The sequence below is a fragment of the Ruditapes philippinarum genome, unplaced genomic scaffold (genome assembly GCF_026571515.1).
Source record: "Ruditapes philippinarum isolate M1 unplaced genomic scaffold, ASM2657151v2 ctg9070_1_1_1_1, whole genome shotgun sequence".
In the NCBI taxonomy this organism is placed as follows: domain Eukaryota; kingdom Metazoa; phylum Mollusca; class Bivalvia; order Venerida; family Veneridae; genus Ruditapes; species Ruditapes philippinarum.
The window spans coordinates 24,702-39,080 of record NW_026851547.1 but is presented as its reverse complement, the minus strand read 5'-3'; positions in this window follow the sequence as shown (position 1 = coordinate 39,080).

Here is a 14,379-nt window from a genome sequence, read left to right as displayed (position 1 = left end):
TTTTATCGACATGAAACTAAATATTGCAAAAAATAAGTTGCTGTTTACAAGATCTTAAGTACCTTATTTTCATTGACATGAAACTAAAATATTGCAAACAATAAGTTGACATTTACATGATCCTAAATACCTAATTTGTTTTGACATGAAACTAAATATTGCAAACAATTAAGTTAGCATTTACACAATTTTAAATACTTTCTTTTCATTGCCATGAAACTAAGTATTGCAAACAATAAGTTGGCAATAAAAAGAAATATATACAACCATCAATACCTAAAACATGAAACTAAATATTGCAAATAACAAATTCTTAAATACTTAATTTTCAATGACATGAAACTAAATACATTTGTCTTGCAAACAATAAGTTCGCATTAACACGGTCTTATATACCTTAATTTCATTGTGATGTGATACTAAATATTCATAGGAGGTGGTCAACTTAGTACAAAATTACCATAATTTTCTATTTTCAGGCATGTGATAACCGTTCTATACAAGACAACAGGCTAATAAATAACTGTAATTATACCACACCATTTTATACAAATTTTCCCCTTTAACACCAACCCAATGCTTCCCACTTTCTCTGTGAAAATTCATACAAGAAATTATCCTCTTGTGACGATTGAAACGAAACCGATGTTTAAAAAAAAGTTACGTTTTATATGTTCTATAATTATCATGAATTATAGAACAATTAAAATATGCTTTGATATTATCACTATGAGCAAACAGAACCAGAGTGGGGGCATGGCCCCGAGTGGTTAACATGTCAGACTAGTAATCTAAGGATTACAGACCGCATGGGTTCGAACCCTGTCAGGGGCAAGTCCTTGTTTCTATGAACCAGAAACTTTGCATTCATTGCATAGTACTGGTTGGTTCCAGGAACGGTTTTAAGTGTTTCAATAAGTTTATAGACTAACTTAGCTTCCAACACAATCAAACTAAAAATAAATTAGTATAAACTAGACTAAATAGAAACAGGAAGAATCAGTAAAATAACAATACTAATAACTAGTCTCAACACCGTTATTATTTGTATATTAACTACATGTATTCAATTTTAATTACATGTGAATGTTTCATTACATGCTGTAACATTGCAGGAAATATTATCCAAGATCTCTTGATAAATATCAATATGTTATAAATGTCTAACAGGTTAGGCTGACATTTTCTATTCTTGTCTCCTTTGTATGCACAATATTACCACACAACAAAATCACCTCAATATTTTATATATTGTCAGTCAAGATCATTGATTCTTATACATTTGACAGTTGTAAGATACTGCACTTTTTATTGTTCCTTGTGAACAGACTTATTGAGAATATTAGAATCTTACACTGGCTGCCGGTACAGACCAGAATATCTAGCTCAAGGGTAACTGTTTACAGCGGTAACGAGGCTCTGCCGAGTTTCCGCTAAACAGTTACCCGAGAGCTAGATATTCCCGTCTGCACCGACAGCCGGTGTTTGATTCTGAATATACCCAAGCAACCGGTGCAGACCAAGATCAGCCAGAAAATTTGTAATTTTACCTAAAAATTAAGACTGGTTTTGTCCAGATTGAAAACTGGACAAGTCCATTTAAGATATTTAGTGGGGTAAAGGATTAATTAACAAGATATATTTGGTAATCTAGACTCCATCGAAAGGAAAGAAATTTCATGCACTGTCAAGCTTTAAAAGTCACCCTTTCTTCTACTAAATACAAACTTTCCTTCAACCTGTCTGCTATCAAGCAATTAAAATTTGTTTCTTCTATAGAAATCATCCGAAATCACAAGTTTTTGCCAACAAAAAACGCCCTCTTTTTAAATACAGTTATAGAAATACGACACCTTTCGGACCATCCAGTAACACCCCGGATATTTTTATATTTTATTTAGTTTCTATGCCTGAACTCGTGATGAACCAGAACATTCCTATATAATCATGAACAGATTGTTATCATGGATAATTCGGCCCATTGAGTCACCAACGGAAATTTACATAAAAAAAAGATGGAGAAAAAAAAAATCTGGTCAATGAAGCTCAGGTTCTGTAACATGACCCAGGTCAACCTGCCAAATAAGGTGAACTGGTTGTTCATGATTGAGGGATGGGGGGAAAGAGAAAAGGAATGAAGATGGAGTGGAGAATAGGGAATGGCCAGTTTCACTATAATGTAACATTAAGGTATACATATGAATGCTTTAGAATGGTATTATTTTAGGGAAATTTATAAGATCAAGTTCTTTGTTAATATATAGGAAAAGACTTGTTATTGCCTTATTTTTGTTATGTTACAACCAAAAAGTTATCAAAACTGATTTCATCATTTCTCAACTTGAAAGAAACTCACCAAACAAGAATTCATTAAATAAGGAGTTGTTAGCAATATAATCCTCATCAGACCTGCAAGCCATCTAGGTTATATAAGCAGCTGTAAAATATAACCCTCACCGGACCACTGAATAGCCTAGGTTATATAAACAGTTGTTAGCAATATAACCTTCACCGGACCACCAAGCAGCCTAGATTATTTAAACAGTTGTTAGCAATATAACCTTCACCGGACCACCAAGCAGTCTAGATTATTTAAACAGTTGTTAGCAATATAACCTTCACCGGACCCCAAGCAGCCTAGGTTATATTTGCTGTTGATAGCAATATAACCTTCACCAGACTAGCAATCAACCTTAGCTCAGGTTATATAAGCAGTTACTTTACAACCCATTATACTGGACCAAAGAACCTGTCAAAAAATCTTCACATAACTTATAATTAATCTCAATATAATGCTGTCAAAAACGGAACATAAATATTACTGGCCTGTGAAGTACATAATTTGACATGTTTTATCCTGCTTTGCTTGCTTGTCTTAAAATGAATTAATTAAACAATGAAAGCACTGCTCCAGCGAGCACATAAAATAGACGTAAAATAGACCTCTTTTACGATTTTGTTTGGTCAGAATAAACCAAAAAATGCCATTATCGCTAAATCCAGCGCCCATGAAATTCGGTGTTAAAGTCTCATTAACTGGTATTTGTTCAGTACAATTTGTTAACACGATGATGTTTGCAAAACAGATTTCCGTCTAAATATTAATACGGTGGTCAATAATAAATTAAATAGCCAGTTACTGATCAATACTGGACAAAATATCTCCATTAATATCACTATGCAGAGATTAATTGACCACCTCAATAATGAGCATGAATAATGTCATTATTACCTTAATATAACCCAGGTATCTTTGTATGGTTTGGCAATATTGACCTGAAACATTTGAATATTCAATGACCTTTTGTTGGTGATTGTCGGATTCCAAAGTATATCATACCGATTTTAAAGTATGGCATAACAGTATACATGGTTTATGTATAACTTAGTTACCAACACAACACTTGCCTAACTAGCCAGTACTAAAAAATAAGTGCCAAGATTTATGGAAATAACCGCTTCATGGAAATAACTGCTTGCCTCTGACAGGGTTTGAACCCATGTGGTGAGCAACCATTAGATTAGTTGTCTGAAGCATTAACCATTCGGACATGCCGCCACTTCCAATCTTTGCTTTTTTCATGATAAAAAATATTTCACCAAAGTTTCAAGAATTATATATGACAAAAGTCTATTATATTCATACAGAAAATAATATAAATTATTGTTTGTTTAAACTTTTTTTGTCATTCGTTTTAGAAACCTAAGAAAAATTTTAAGCGCATCATAAGCACCTTTTACAATACAATTGGGATTAAACATAATAATCCTAAATATAAACATGTTTTCAATTATGTTTGATTTATATGATATATTTTGAATACATCTTTTGAATGTTGTGGAAAAATGTCACGTAAGTGGGGCAATTTGAATTACAGCAATGTTAATAATATATTGCTCCTACCCAACTGACGGCTTGCAAATGATAATTAATATATTTATGTCACATGAGGGTCCATCCACATGTTAAGGAACAGAAAGCATCTTTCCCTGTTGCTGTCAAGTTAAGACCCTTGACATGTCACCAGTCCTGACCTTAAAGTTTAAATTTTGAAGCACAAGATGATTATTTATCTCAGTTTATTTGCCAGAGATAGGAATTTTGAGCCTAAAGTAGGTCACTGTACAGTGGTCAGTTAGCAGTTTACCACATTTAATGTAGGGCACTTACAGTAGAATACTTCACTTAATAGATAACATTGTTCTTGTTCAATTCAAGAAATCCTTTACTATTGTTACTGTTATAATCTTGCTTTTAAGTGTTTAAGCCAACCCCTTTCATTTTAAAGGAAGAATATCAAGAAATGGCTGAGCCATTGGTAGATTGAATAGAAAATTCAAAAGGACAGAAAGTAGAGCAGAGAAAATAAAACTTTCGGAAAGTAGAGCAGGGAAAATAAAACTTGTAACACTTGTCAGGCTGTCATATAATTCCTCGTTTATAGTAACTACCCGTAATAATGGAGGCTTTATTCCTGCGATGCCAAATAATATTATAATATTTATGCTTTTTTCTCAATTGAAAGAATAATCATTCTACATTAATGTTCTTGTTGATTTTCTTTTGAAAAAGGTATTTTATTTCCAAAGAGAATCCCTTGAAATTAGTTATAGAAGAAAATGAGTATACAAAAACTATCAAAAGAAGCTAGTATTGTCTTATTCTTTATGTGTTATTCATTAGTTACTCAAAGTTACGCTAAATTTCCCAATTTGGATAGTTACCAGTCATTTTTTCCTAATTCCTACAGTTTGAAAACAAGGGTCTGCTTAGTCCAAATAATTAGCCGTGAAAAAAAGTTATTAAACATTTCATATTGATCATTGTGACATTTTACATTTTATATTATCAAGGCTTTTTTCAACGTAACATGTAAAATATCAGATTAATGAAGGATAAACATGAAATAGGTTACGTTATAGGTCTTATAATTAGGACTAGTGATGTTCCGATTGTCGCAAGTCGCCGATAATCAGTTACTGTTATGTAAAACGACAATAATCGATTCACAAAAAATTGTTCTGCGACGTCGTCAAAAATGTTTAAAGTATCAAAGGGAATTAATTCTGACGGTAATTTTCCTTTAGGAACACATCACCGATCGCAAAAAATCACTCAGAGACAATTTGGAGATGAACAGGATCAATAAGTGATGTAAACAATAGTAATATAATGTGATTAAATAAAATCTATTTCGTAAAATTATGACTATATAAGGTTCAAACTGTGTTGAAAAGTGCTAAATGAAGTTCATGTTACTAAATATAATCAAGTGCCTTGGTAAGAAATGTTACTTCCTTACTGTATTTTTTTTTAACGCGACTTTATTCGAAAGTTATCGATTATGTCCCATCCGACTGAACCGATGATCGATTGGGACAAATTTCATCCGATTTCCATCACTAATTAGGACTAAGGTATGCTTGGAATAGACTTTTTATCATAAAGAAATATATTCTAGAGTATCGATGAAAGTATATACCAGAATATGCAAAATAACAGAAATAAAAGAAGAACGATTAGAGAAATAGTCACCAAAACCAACAGGACATAACTTTTTCTTTTTTACTTACATTACTTGTGTAAGAATCAACAACTTTAATTCCTTTTCTTCTGCCGTAATAACTGTAGTAAAAGTATCCTTGTTTTCCAATGTTAAACAGTTAAAGGTCACTTAAGTCTGTTCCAGATATTATCCAATCTTTTAATAAACGAACTGATCAGTTAAAATATGTATCAATATAATAATAATAATACCCTTAAGGATATTCACATAGGCCAACACTATGTTAGTCCAACAATGATTTGTGTATAATATAAAAGTGTTGAATGTACTCCAGGAAAAAGTGTGTATTGGCTACTTACTATCTATAAACTGGTCTAATATCAACATACTAACTAACACACTAACATTGACTGATCAAAGTAATACCCTTAGGGAGTAATAACCTATGGTGAGGTCCATACAGTGGGGGGGTTTGTTGTGAAATCTGACAAGTTTTGATAGATCACCAAGGGTCATTTCATGTCAATATCATATCTGTAATTTTAACACATAATCTATCATAATAAACCAGTAATTATGTGGTAAATATAGCTCGTTAAAAAAACTTCTAGCACTAAGAAATTTATATAATTTTTTACAATTTTTTTTTATATATATATATAAAATACATGAAAAAAAGTAAGAAATATATATGGTAAATTTTATTTATACATTTAGGCAGTATTCCAATTAGAATACAGTTCATTATTTCAGGACCAGCAAAATCTTATTTTATTTTTTTTACTTACTTTTCATTTAATCTGAAACTTGTTTTTACTTGTCCATACGATACTTATAATTATAATGTAAAAACTAGACAATTTTCTCTTGTCCATATAAGCTGTGGGACAACCTTGGCAATACAGACAATTGTTTTTACTGTCCCTGTATTAACGTAACAATAATGATAAGTTTAATAATTCTGTATTCATCCGCATGAAGGTTTCACTAATTGAACTATTTTGGTTTACTTACATAATTACATAATTATTGCGGTAACATACCATTTGTTAGACACCGCATGCACGCAACATCTAGCTGATAAGCATTCGTCTATAATACAGCAATAAGGAAAATTTTAGTGTTGCTTTTGTGTATTTTTTTGTTTATGTTTATGATTTTTGTTTGGTCATAATAAACCAAAATTCCATTATCACTTAATCCAGGGCCCATGAAATTTAGTGTTAAAGTCTCATTTGAAGAACATGAAGAAAAATTGATTAGTGCTTTGGATATTCAACTGTAATAGAGAACAATTGTCAATGCTGATTTTGTACATTACCTGTGACTGTTCACATCATTTGGCAGGGTCTTTGATGTGCAGCATCAACATATATTGAAATATTAGCTCCTCTCAGTACTGTACCAATTGATAAGATGTTCTGAATGCAGGTGTTCTTATTTACCTTGGAGAAACAAATCAGAACCTATAAGATGTAAAAAAATAAACTGTAAAACTATATATATCAATATTGTATAGATTATTTGTTAAAGCATGTTCTAAAGGAGCTGCATTCTTTAATCATGAAACATTCCTTTTTTTATTAATGTCAGATTAGATAAAGTCTAACCAATCTGCTCAAAATGTAAACTAAAGTAAGAAAAAATATTCTTCATGATCTTATGCAAATTAACTTATTCTCAGAGCTTTGTCGACATTCTGTTATTGTATAGGACATTAGCACTTCTGTCAGTGCTCTCTTCTCTTTGATTCCTGTTGAGGGCTTTTGTTCATTGTATAAAATTATAGCATTTTGCAATTTATTAGTCAGTTATTAGTTGGAATAAATATTTTATTAATATGCCAACACAGCAAAATATAAAATATTAAAGAACAAGCTTTTTGTAATATTGAAATAGCCATGCTATAAATCATTGTACTGATTGAAAATTATCACGCTACATAATCACCATTATAATGTTTCCTTAAGTCGAAAACCAACAACTGATTAAAATTAATTTCTTATTCTGATTAAATTTCCTCACTGGTCACCAAATTAAATATGATAATAAATCATGGTATATAATTAAACATTAAATATACCATATGTCAAACTCAGAGCCTAACTCTTTGCTCTGAGTCTCAGATTGTTTTTGTAATTAATTTATTCATAATAATGAATGATTTATGTATCAAGTCAAATTTACTTTTACATTTTTAACTTAATTTCTTAAATCTGTGAGATTTTCTCTCCCTCATGTAAAGTATATTAGAAACTTATAAAAAATTATAATATGAGTTTGACATTCTTTGGCTACACATCTATTTGGTGTTCTGAAATTGACAAGTTAATATTAACTTTTCTATGATAACACAATAGACATACGAGTGTAGGACAAAAGCCCTCCCGGACAAAAGCCCTCCCGTCAAAAAGTGACAAGGCGGACAAAAGCCCTCCCGTGAAAATGACAAGGCGGACAAAAGCCCTCCCGTGAAAATGAAAGGGCGGACAAAAGCCCTCCCGTAAAAATGACTGGGCGGACAAAAGCCCTCTCATGAAAATAATAGGGCGGACATAAGCCCTCCCGCACCAAATACATATTTGTACGTTGAATAGTTTTATATTTCTTTCAATGCACTCAACATATTAAAATTGAAAGCATGATTTTTTTACCCATTGGCATAACCGTGTTTGTATGAGCTTGAGCACATTCCTGAGAGGCATTTGAATAATAAGTGCTAAAATCTGTAAAAGCATATTTATTCACGTTGATGATGGATTACTCCTATGTGAAGTTAATATTAATAGAGTAATAAATAGTGAAAAGATGTTAAAATTATTTAACATAAAAGTTAAAGACATTTATAATGTGCCTTGTACTGAGTCAATTACTTTTAAAGTGACTGTTTTTTACGACATACATGTACAAAGTTAACTCCTTAAACATTTCAGGAAGGTATATTCAGAATAAAAGGTGGTTCTAGCTCATACGCATACTTAGGCAAATTTAAAACAAAAAGAAATATATGTAACAATTTTAATATATTGTGTGCATTGAAAACACAGGTATTCAACATACATATTTATTTTTGTTACGGGAGGGCTTTTGTCTGCCTTGTTAATTTCACGGGAGGGCTTTTGTCCGCCCAGTCATTTCCATGGGAGGGCTTTTGTCCGCCCTGTTATTTTCACGGGAGGGCTTTTGTCCGCCCTGTCATTTTCACGAGAGGGCTTTTGTCCGCCTTGTCATTTTTTGACGGGAGGGCTTTTGTCCGGGAGGGCTTTTGTCCGTTTCCCTAGACATACCCCACTGTGTGCCCCATTCCGAACTAACATAATGGTCAAGTTTGTAATTCAGTGTATATTACTTGTATTGGGTCAAATGGCCTGGACTGACCGTTTACTGACCTCTCTGTTATGTAATGTCCGGCCCTCAGGCAATGACTTTTCATACAAACAGAAATAGAGTTTTGATGGAGATATATTATGCATTCAAATAGCATAGTTGGCAAATATTTGTTAAGATGGACATTGCCTGTTGATTTTGTATGATTGATTTGCCCAAATATCTGGAACTGTCAACATCTAAATACAACAAGAGCTGTCAGTAGGAGAGCCTGGATAATGTAAAATTTTCCGATTTTAAAAATGGACATAATTCTAAAATAGCTCTCCTTATCTGAAAGGGTTTTTGTATTATTTTTTGTACATGACTGTAATATGTGTTTGGTAAAGATTCACTAACAATAAATAATCAGAAACATTTTCTTCTCTCCTTTTCTTCAAAATCAACTTGCACATAATTATGATGCAAAAAGCTTTGCAGTGGTGTGGTGAGAAAATCAAATCAAATGGCTGTTTTATAAATCTTTAAGCTATTCATTGCCATCAAGCATCAAAATTTTATATCAACCATTACAAAATACTGAAAACTTGACTGTGTAACATAAGGTTCAAGTTCAACAAATCTTTCATAAAAACCATAGAAATTCTGACATACAGCCTTTACCAGAGAAAGAAAATTAATATCCTCAAACCCTCACAATCAACATCTGATCTAGACAAAGTAAACATGTATATATAATTCTGCTAACGGACATACCTAATCCTTCCCTACTATCTTAATTAAGCTTCTCCTTTCACACACACGGTAGCAGGTGTTGCTGGTAAACCACCCCTGCCAAGATAAGTCTACTTTGATTGGTCAATACTGATAAGTAACTCCAAAACCATGTAATCTGTTCAAATCCATCAAAAGATTCGCTCTTCAAGGTCAATGAAGAAAAAAAGAAAAGTCGAAAAATAATAATGATCAAAATAATTTTGATGCAAATAATGAAAAGATGAGTTGATTTGGTTATTCAATATTGAAACCTTGTAAAATTGATTAGTTTGGATGTTCAATATTGAAACCTTGTAAAATTTGTTGCTTTGAATGTTCAATTTTGAAACCTTGTAAAATTGTTTTTTTTTTTTTTCAATATTGAAACCTTTAAAATTGATTAGTTTTGATGTTCAATATTGAAACACTGTAAAATTTGTTGCTTTGACTTTTAATATTCATACAATGTAAAATTTTTTGCTTAGATTGTTAAATATAGAAACCCTATAAAATTATTTGGTTTGGATGTTCAATATTGTAACCCTGTAAAATTTGTTGCCTTGATTGTTAAATATTGAAACCCTGTAGAATTTGTTGCTTTGATTGTTAAATATTGAAACCCTGTAAAATTTGTTGCTTTAAATTGTTCAATATTGAAACCCTGTAAAATTTGTTGCTTTGATTATTAAATATTGAAACCCTGTAAAATTGGTTGGTTTGATTATTAAATATTGAAACCCTGTAAAATTTGGTTAGTTTGAATGTTCAGTATTGAAACCCTGTAACATTGTCTGGTTTGAATGTTCTATTTTGAAACCCTGTGAAACTCTAGCTTCTTCGATATATTGAAACTTTGCAAAATTACCATTGACCTGTTAAACTCTAGCTTTTTTTGATATATTGAAATTTTACAAAGTTCAATATCGAAGTTTTGTAAAATAACCAATCACTGTTTAATTAATTGTAGCCTTTTAATATTTAAATAACCATTGGTTGTTCAAGCAACATATTATCCATGGACAATTCCTAATTAAGAGCAGATACAAATCTTTTTGGTTAAAGTTTTATTTGACAATAAACATGGAAACAATACAATCTAAACATAATTTTTGAAGTATAGTTTTAGAACAAATAGATATGAATCATGTTCCGATAATCATAAAATGGTTGTCAAAATGATAAATTATCAACCATTCAACCATTTATCACTTAAAAGACAAGAGGGCAATTTCAGAAGATTTCACCCATTGATTTTGTTGTCAGATAGAACAATTTATTGAAAATATGATACACTATTAGCTCTCATTTACTCAATTAAAATGTAAAAGAAGATATCTGTAAACAAATACTTGTACCATTTAAATACATTGTGCAAATCACCCCTGTATACCTGAAGAAGTTAAAGTCCCAATAGATTATAGAAACTCGGGAAACAGACAAAAGCCCTCCCGGACAAAAGCCCTCCTGGACAAAAGCCTTCCCGTCCAAAAATGACAAGGCAGACAAAATGACTGGAGTTAAAAAAAAAAAAAAAATTATAATAATTAGGGAATCATGGAAGGGTAGAAATAGATGACAGCTTGGTTGATAATTACGCGAGAGGAAATTTAAGCAGTTTTCTTCAGTTCGCGAAATTCACTTTTATCTATAACTTTACCACTTTTATCACATATGCGACTCCATGAAAATGGTATTGCATATATCTTGACATGACGTCATTGGCTTTATACAAACATAGTATAAAGACGCACTAAATTATATGCACGTCAATGACATCTTATTTTTGGTATGTGATAAATCGAATATTAAGTTTATGCAAGTTCAATACTGCATTTATTGAACTTGTTCAATAAAATAATATGCTCACCAGAGGCCCGCATAAAACAATTTTATACAACTTGTTCAATAAATTCAGTATTCAATAATTATCCTCTATATATAGTGCATGTATACTGCGATTATCAGTGACAGTCCTAGTACATGTTTATTCAATTGCCACAAGCAACAGGCTCAAAGTTATTATACAGTAATGATAAATAAGCCAAAATGTAATAAAAGATCAAACAAAGTTTTTACCACAGAGAAAGTTTGTCAATACTTAACGAGAAACATCAATGTAGATGTACTTATTTTTCCCCTATGGAATATTCTAATGTCGTTTCTTCTGTCAGAAATGACAGCTAGCAGAGGATTCTTGTTTGTAAATATGATAATCTTGTTATGGTATAGCGAACAGACATGTTTTGATGGTGAAAATATTATCATCTCTTTGTTAAATTGGCAATATTGGTCCAATCATTTCATAATGTAATTTTGAAGAATTAATTAATGATCAGCCTTGATTAAACAAGAGCAGTCCATAGCATACTCAACTATTAAAAGTATGTAAAAAGCTCTCATGATCATATTTGTAAACCCCTACATTTTGTCATAAAATATTTCAAGCCATACCTTCAAAAATGCTTTTCTTTTAAAGATATAGGGTATTTAAGTTGTCTTCAAAATTTGAGTAACATCATCAACCGTTTGCCACTATTTAATGATAACATCACCATTCACTCATCAGCAAGAATAAATAACGCTGAAAAACGTTTAACAGAATAATTTTTTTGGTTTTTGTATGGTGGCTGATTTGTCACACTTTTGTGTGTCTTATTGTCGTTAGCGACAGCACGACTAAGTGCCAAAGGGCGCATTGGCCGTCTTTTGTCCTGTCGCTCAAGATGCACGACAAATGGCACGTTGACGTGCGGCGTGTTACCGCGATGTAACATTGGTCCTCAGCTCAAATCGAAGGATTAGCTTATAAGGCAAGCGACAGGGCGCTTTTTGCTAGTGACAAGACGAAGGTGATAATGATGTAGGTTGTGTTGTCGCTATCGACAATGTAATGCACAAAGTGTACCAAATCACCATATTTTTGTGTTATAGTTACTAGGAAAGAGTAAAACTTTTTCTTTTATAAATCGGTGTGAAGAGGTGTATAAGATGTCTTAAAGTACATTTTGGTGGGTGAAAAAGGAAGATTTTAGCATTTTATCATTCAAGTGGCTATCTGGTATATACCAGAGCAATGTTTTAGTCTCACTCAACACACAAACGTGCATTACAGTCAGAATAATAAAGGAACGGGCAAGAATATAATAAAGGAAAGGGCAAGAATATATTAAGGAAAGGGCAAGAATACATTCAGGAAAGGGCAAGAAATAATATGGAAAGGGCAAGAATATATTAAGGAAAGGGCAAGAATATATTAAGGAAAAGGTGAGAATATAATCAGGAAAGGGCAAAAATATATAATGGAAAGGGCAAGAATATAATAAGGAAAGGGCAAGAATATATTCAGGAAAGAGCGAGAATATATTAAGGAAAGGGCAAGAATATAATAAGGAAAGGGCAAGAATATATTAAGGAAAGGGCAAGAATATATTTAGGAAAGGGCAAAAATATATTATGGAAAGGGAAAGAATATAATAAGGAAAGGGCAAGAATATATTAAGGAAAGGACAAATATATATAAAGGAAAGGGCAAGAATATGATAGGAAAGGGCAATAATACAATAAGGAAAGGGTAAGAATATAATATGGAAAGGGTGGGAATATAATATGGAAAGGTTAAGAATATAATATGGAAAGGGCAGGAATATATTATGAAATGGGCAGGAATGTAATAAGGAAAGGGCAAGAATATATTAAGGAAAGGCAATAATATATTCAGGAAAGAGCAAGAATATACTAAGGAAAGGGCAATAATATATTCAGGAAAGAGCAAGAATATACCAAGGAAAGGGCAATTATTTAATAATGGAAAGGGCAAGAATAATAAGGACATAAGGGGCAAGAATATAATAAAGAAAAGGCAGGAATATAATATGGAAAGGCGAGTATACAAGAATGTAATGCAAGTTTTGCCTTATATTATTCACCTCTTTGTTATTTTCTATCTGAAGATTCCCCAGGATAACAGAATACACTTATTTCAATGATCATACAATTAGTTATTATAAAATTGACAGATTACGATAATGATGATAATGATTATCATGGTGATGATGATGATGATGTTGTTGTTGTTGATGATGATGATTATGATGATGATAATGATAATAATAATATAATGATGATGATTATGATGATGATTTTGTTGTTGATGATGATGATAATAATGATGATTTTGTTGTTGATGATGATGATGATGATAATGGTGATGATAAAGATAATGATGATGATGTGATTTAGCATTTTACTCTATGTTACATTCATGTTAGATTGATTTGCACCATACAAAGTTCACAATATATTTTCAAGTCTTTGCAACAACATAGCTGACTGCCTACTTTTCCAAAGTTTATATAATAAGGAAACCAACAGTTTCTAGAAGTCGCTAAAAAGGATACCAGCAGTTTTTCCAAGTCATTTTAAAGGAAGCCAGCAGCACTGCCACTTTGGGTAATGTGATTCTCCGGCAAAAAACAGCAGCACAATCAAATTATCAACTCAAATGTAATTAACATCAAACTGGATGCCATAAAAATAATTCTAAACAACTTTAGATTAATTCAGAGAGGAAGAGATCACGAGATACATTGACAATGTACACATTCTAATAAATACACCAAGAAAACAAGTGTTTTTATTAATTACCGTACACTCCCACCAGTGCACTCCGGAAAATTTAATAACCGGGTACTATACAGTAAGTGGGTGGGGGTCATAGGTGTACGGCACTTGGCCAGGTCAGGAACTACTATCCCCTGCTCCAGACTGCTGTACAACATTAAAATACATT